This window comes from Bactrocera latifrons, unplaced genomic scaffold (genome assembly GCF_001853355.1).
Source record: "Bactrocera latifrons isolate USDA-ARS-PBARC rearing strain unplaced genomic scaffold, ASM185335v1 scaffold_32, whole genome shotgun sequence".
In the NCBI taxonomy this organism is placed as follows: domain Eukaryota; kingdom Metazoa; phylum Arthropoda; class Insecta; order Diptera; family Tephritidae; genus Bactrocera; species Bactrocera latifrons.
Window position 1 is genome coordinate 2,040,685 of NW_017536852.1, and position 7,225 is coordinate 2,047,909.

At 29.1% G+C, this 7,225-nt stretch overlaps 1 long non-coding RNA gene across 1 annotated transcript; it reads right to left on the reverse strand.

Annotated features, from left to right (window-relative positions):
* Positions 1-4,527: 4,527 nt before the first annotated feature.
* LOC108971005 lies at positions 4,528-6,180 on the reverse strand. The gene is made up of 2 exons (XR_001993516.1): positions 5,899-6,180; positions 4,528-5,759 (listed from the first exon to the last, which is right to left on the reverse strand). It is a non-coding gene; the product is annotated as an uncharacterized LOC108971005 (long non-coding RNA).
* Positions 6,181-7,225: the final 1,045 nt, after the last annotated feature.

Here is a 7,225-nt window from a genome sequence, read left to right on the forward strand (position 1 = left end):
AATAAGTTTGAGTCGATTTAAAAAAATTTATTGAATCAACCTTTACAATTCTTTAAAAACTTTCAAAATAGGTTACTTCTGCGTCAATGCAGCGCTGCCAGGGCGATTTCCAAACACTGAAGGCGTCACATAAGCATTCTCCGGAATAGCCTTGAAATCCGACGTGCATGCTGTTTGGATTCCCTCTGTCGTCTCAAAATGTCTACCTTTCATCGGCCTTTTCAAGCAAGGAAACAAAGAGAAAGTTATAAAAAAATTGGGGGTCACTTTCTCACATTTTCAAATTTCTGTTCGTCAGTGAACCAAATATTTTGATATATTTGGACAATTAAACGAATACTTAGTCCACCGTTTGAGTTTGTCCGAGTCGCAGGTCTCCATCAGTGACTTCTTAACGGCCAAAAAGGCCTGGTGCCAGCGAAATACACCACTTCTTGCTAAAGCAATATCTAGGTAAGCTTGCTTGATCATATCAAACGTCTCTGCTGCAGATTTGCCGAGTTTAACACAGAATTTAATCGCGTACCTCTGCTCTAACTAATGCTGCATTTTTGGCTTGCACCACTCGACATCAGAAACACGTCGCGAGAAAATGTTTGTGCTGATTCTTCAGGTGCTCGGACGCTCGTTCGTTAGATAGGAAGGCCCTCTACCGAATCCAGTCGGTGTTCGCACGCTCCGAAGTGCGGTCGCGGCGTAAGAAAATCAGTGCTATTTCTTTCCGGGCAAACCCTGTATGAAGATTTATATGAACATGAATTGAATCAATATACGAAACAATTTTTTACGGATTGGTTTGCAGTTTAAATCAGTCTGAGTCAATTTTGATCAGATAATAAATAAAACAAAGTCAGGTTAGGTATACCATTTATAATTCAAGAATCATTCATCTTTTTCCCTAGATTTATATTTATTTATCACTGATTAGTTTCGAAAGATATCACAGTTCTTCGCCATTTCTAATCCTATTTTGCCTTAACAATCTGTAAAGTATATTAGCCAAAATGTCACCCTAAATTTCTTGCGCCGGTGGCAATTGTCTTACTTCCCTATATGGACAGCCGGCCCTGAGTGTAAAAAATAAAAATGCCAAATTGATTTGTCTTGATCATGCCGTTGTTAAACCGAACCTTGTGCTAATGTAAGGTAAGATCCATGCGATGTCTATTATATCGAATATTTAAAACAACTTGAGTGAATCTTTAAAATCTTGTTTTATTTTTCGGCTCATCGGCAGAGGGGATAATTTTATCAAATATCATTTGAATGTATTTTTTTTTATAATCGTCGTGCTGAGTTCCTGTAAAAAAAAACAAAAACTCTACGTTCAAATAGATGACCGAATCGATGAAATTAACTCTTTAATGCAAGATGAGGAAATTTGTAGTCCATTATGCATCATTGAAAATCTTTCTTTAGCAATAGCGTGACTGAAGAACAATGCTCCGAAAAGTCAAGGAATAACTACCACGGCGGGATGACTATGGTTTGTAACTTAGCTGTTTTCAGTACAACCCATTAAAGGGCCAATCCAGCAAACTGCTTCAACTTCCGTGGACTGCTGAAAATGTAATAGAAGGTTATATTCAACGATTAAACTCCTCATGTTCATCTTTGGTGTTCAGGGAATAAATTTATAAATACCGTTAACTCACCACACTTTCCGCAATGGCAAATAAGAACACACAATTTTGTGATTTTTAAATTTGAAATAATTTATGGGTTTTCTTTTATAATATGGAACAATACAATACACAATTTAAAGAGTACATTTTTGTTATTTTTTTTTTTTTTGGTGTGGAAATTGCACCATGATTTTTTTTTATATGTATGTATATATATTTGGTTTTACGCTTTTCGCTTTTAATTGTGTGTACTTATTATTTAATAAAATTGTTTGTAGATAATGCTCGAATACATAAACATCCAAACTATGTGTGTATATATATAATATGTATATACTATATATGTATGTTTATATATATATATATATATATATGTATATTGAATGTATATATACTTTTATGAATGTATATATAATTAATATAAATATGTATATAAGTATGATTTCCGTTAATCTCACTTCTCAATTTTCTATTGTTTTTTTAGGTTTTCATTTTTGCCCTTTAAAATGTTGGTTTTCGCTTATTTAAAGTCAAACTGTTTTTTGTTTTTATTTTTAATCTTTAAGTTGCTGGGTTTAGCAGAAAGTATATCAACTGTGTGCCAGCATATGTTTAAATAATGCCGCCTTCTCTTTAGTTTTGTGTTTCGTAATGAATGGTTTGCAACTTGACTTTTTATTGGCTAGTAGTTAAGAATGTAGTTTTTTTTAAACACACACTTTTTTTAGTTCTTGTTTTCTTGTTTTCTTATTTATTGATTTTTTGTTTTTGGTTTTGGAGTATAGAAATATGTATTGTATGTATTCCAGCATAAATATATTTACATACAACACAATGCAAGCATTAGTAATATATGTATGTATGTAAGTACTAGTATATTCCCAGTGTAGATGAGTATATTTAGTTACAAAGGACTAATTGTAGTTTATGTTCGCTCTTCGGCTCACTTTCATATCTTAGCGTTTTGAGATTTTTATTAGATATTTTATTAATATATTTTTTTTTTTTTGGGGTTTTTATGCTTTATAAAGTGGTGTAAAAGATTGGGGTTAACTTGATTTGTTCTTATGTGTGAGTGAATGTGTAGCAGCTAAGCGGTAGTACGCGTATATGTAAGGGCTAGTAAGACTTAAGCATGTACATAAATTTTATCGATTTTGGGAACGTAGCCTTATATAACCTGATTAACGAATCACCAGCATTGAAACACAATGCCTTTTTAATATTAAAAAAAAAATAATAATAATTTTCTTAATTGTTAGTAAAATAAGAGTTTAATATTAAATATTTGTATACTTGTGTTTTAGGAAGTTCAGTACCATACTAAAATTCTGTTGGAAGTATGTGTGTATGTACAATTATAGGTTTGAGCTGAAATAAACCGACTTATGTCCAGATATCAAAAGTTCGGTGTGGTATTTAAGTATTTGGTATGTATTTCAATTGCTGAAGAATACAATTGCAGTAAGGCTTCACGTTTTTATGTGTATCCTTTTGTGCTTAACCTCAAATTTAACAGCATAAATCTATCATAAAGAGTATTCTTGCAGTTGTAATAGTTATTGTTTTCATTAAAACTAAAAGTTCTAGTTTTGTTTCAGTACATTAATTGCTTTTTCTTTGATTTTTTTTTGTAAATAAACACATTTTTTCTTCTAAAAATAACAATTTTTGAGTATATACGGGTATACGGGTTTAACCACACTATTTCGCCGATATATTTTTGGTGAGAATTTTTAGATTCGTAATTTAGTTTCTAAAAGTTCTTGTAGAAAGTAAAAAAAAATTTATATTTGTTGCTAATAAATAATTGCTTGTTCTACAAATTCATTTTGTTGTTTTCACTTATTGATTTCTGTTGCTATTGTTTCACATACAGTTAGTATTTCTTGTGCCGAATTTAACACATTCCTTCCATTACACCGGTGTGTGTATATTTGTGGGTGTAAAATTGTTAAATTTTGCTTTTTCAATAAATTCGTTAGGGCAATGGACTAAGACACAGCAATAATTTTCAATGAATAATTCGTAAAGATATTTTTTTTTTGCTTTTTTTAATTTTTATATTTTTTGTTTGTTTTTTTTTCTGTTAATACGATTTTTTGGCATTGTATGCATTTTTTTATATGTTTTTAAATAGAAATAATCAGCAAAAACGCAGTAAACTCACTTTGTTCAATTTGGCGTTGAAATATGCATTACATTTGTTTCAGATAAGTTTCTTATAGTTTTGACACTTGAAAATGAAACAAACGCGATTTCATAAATCATTTACAATTACACATTTGTTAATAAGTTTGGTTTTATTTTTTTGTTTTGTTTTTCTTTTAATTGTGGGTGTAAACATTAACAAATGTTTGTTCAATAAAATTCTCTTTTTTTGTCTAATTTTTATGGTTTTTTTATATTTTTTTTGTGTTTTTCAATTATTTGTTTTATTTAAAAGTTAATTACAATAACCCCAGCTACTTAAATAAAGGTATATTATTTCTTTTGTTTTTGTTGTTGCTTCTATAATTGCATAAAATTGTTTAAATAGTTGTGGGTTTACATACATTTGTCTTGTATATACAATAAATATATGTTTGTTTATACATATGTATGCATGTTTGTATGTAATGCTTGTATATATATGTAGGTATGTATATGTTTTCCGATTATTAATTGTTGTTATTTAAGTTGTTGTCCCGCATAATTTTGTCTCTACTTTACATAGTGTTATGCTTTCACACATAAACTTGTTTAAATATTCATGCCGAAGTATATGTATGTTGTCTTGTATGTCTGTTTACATGGTATTTATGTTCATGTTTATAATTTATTTATAAATATTAAAAGGCTTCGCTTACACAATTCATCTGAATTTTTTTTTTGTTTTTGTTTTTTACATGCATTTATGTAGGTGCATGTATTTATTGCTGGTTTAATCCAAAGAAACATTGAAGCCATTATCTTTCTGTTATAATAAAAAAATATTTATGTATATATATTTTTTTGTTTTAATTTTTAGCTTTTTGTTTGTAAATTAGAAACAGTGCTATACCCTTCTTAAGTACAGAAAATACAATATACATTATCAACATTACACTTTGTTTCGTCATTTCGTTTGTTTTTATTTGGATTGAATGCTTTGCTCATAACAATTGTTTTTCCTTATTAATTACAATATTTTTTTTTTCTTTATTTTACTACATATTGGCGATAAATTTGTCAGAAAAGCTTTTGATATCTAAATGTGTACATGTATGCATGTGTATATGAGTTCATGTATATAATATTCAATAATTATATGTAGTTTATAAAGTTAAGCATTCTACGCACATTCATCACTAGTTTCTTTACACTTTAATATTCGTCATCACCCAAAATCATCCCTGACCAATGTCATTCCTTGGGATTGTTGATGAACCTCTTTCGAGTTTACAAATTTATTTTATTAACTATTTAATTTTTTTTTAAAAACTATTATTAAATTTGTTTGATATGTTGGCATTAAAAAAGGGCATTTGAGTTTTCTGAAAAAAGTTTGTTGACAAAAATATTCAATTCGTTTCAAAAGAAAAAATGCAGTGATTTCAACGCAGGTCATTTAAGTTTAAGTTAGTAAAATGTTAATTCCTCAGTTAATGCACCGAAATTGCGCTTTCAAATGTCGTATAGGAAAACCTATAGCTTAATATTGCATGTGAATAGCACAATTTCAGAGCTGTATTACATATAACTACATAAATATTTTGGACGTTGTCTAATGCTAAATCACTTTCGAGATTGTAAACAAATACATATTGAACGCTTTCATAGCGATTGCACAGAGTTTTCATACACACCTACATACCATATGTACATATACATGTTGAGCTTTCGCATTTTAAGCGTGTTAGTGCATTTGCGGTATATGTACATATTTCAAATAATTTATTTATAATTTACCGTCTTTAAACAAAACACTGTAACGCTTCCATTACAATTTCGAAAGTGTTGGAAATATTCTGAAACATTTTTTATATATTTATATTCTTTTTGTTTATGGGAGACATTATTCCTTTTCCTCCACAAAGTATATCTTATGCTTAACGCTCGCCTTTTACGTTTTTCTTTTCCTGCCCCTCTTTCATTCGTTTCTTTTTGTGTTCGCTAAAAAGGTAAAGTTTCTTTAGTAAAAATTAGGCTTCGTTTTCCTTCCCACACACAGATTGTACGCTGCTTTAAGTGATTTAAGCACTTAGTTTTAATTTACAATTTGCAGGCGGTTTTTGAAATCATTTAGCTTTACCTACTTATTTGAGTTTTCTTTCTGGGGGTTCAATTTTGTTCAATCTTTCTGCCGTTTTCGTCTGCTCAACTCGTTCTACAGTTCTGAAAATTTAATTGCAAATAATAAAACTTCTTGCATTGTTTGCTTGTATAGTTACAGTTTTTTGTTTGCATTTTTGTTTCATTAAAAAGTGGCCAAAGCTTATTGTCTGAAGCGAATATACGAATGTATACTACTATATTTTATTTTCATATTGTTTTCTTTTTTTCTTGCAATTAAATATGTGTATTTTAATATCATCAATTTCCATTAAAACTATTAAAAAATTACGTAACATGAGTGAACTCTAAAAATATTTTGTTTTCTACATACGTACTTTTTTGTTTTATTTTGTCACATTGTTGTTCTTGGTTGGAAATTTTTTTGAATAACATTTTTTTTCTCATCATACCATTTGGTAAACTTTCACTATTTTATTGCTAAATTCCTTAAAAATTAGAAATATTGTTTTTATATAAATTTACAAAATAAGTTTAAGTCTAAAAATTATGTTGTTGCAGAAAAAAAATCTTTTCATAAGAGTTCATTTGAATATGTATTTATTTTCATTTGTATATTCAGTAAAACAGAAAAATGCTCTTCATCCAGAATTTCTAGGTGAAATGAATTAAATTATTTTAAATACTAATTCGCAATTGTTGAAGACGTTTTGTTGAAATTTATTCCTTATATTTTGAAAGGCAAAAGAAGGTAACAGCATCTGCATTGAAAATGTTCAAAATGTTAACCACAGGGCAAAATGACAAGTTGCGAAGTAATCGTTAAAAATAGCGAGTGGCGGAAAACTCGTTAAGTTCAATAAATGTCAACGAAAATGTTATTTTCGCTTTCCTGCAAGCTCACGAAGTTTGTGTGCTCTATTTGAAATAGATTCGGCATGCATTGTAAATAAATTAGTTATTTTCAATGCATTTTTATATTGGTTAATATAGTTTTATTAAATTTACGATTAACATACTTTTAAAGTATCGAAACTATCTAAGGTGTTGATACATAGTAAAAGTGGGCATTTGGGCACGGAGCACTAGTGCCACTGGGGACGTGGTGTATACGAGTATGTAAATAGGTATGTACTGTATTAGTCTCGTTATGATAAATTTAAATTTTTCAGCTACCGAAATCGATATCTACAATACGAATCAACTTTTATTGTTATCTAGTGTAAAAATACTTCGCAAAAAACTATTATTATTTGTTCGTATTGTAAGTACACATATACATACGTAATATGCACTACCGCAAAACACATCTCTTCAAATGAAAAGAAAAAATATATATAATGTAT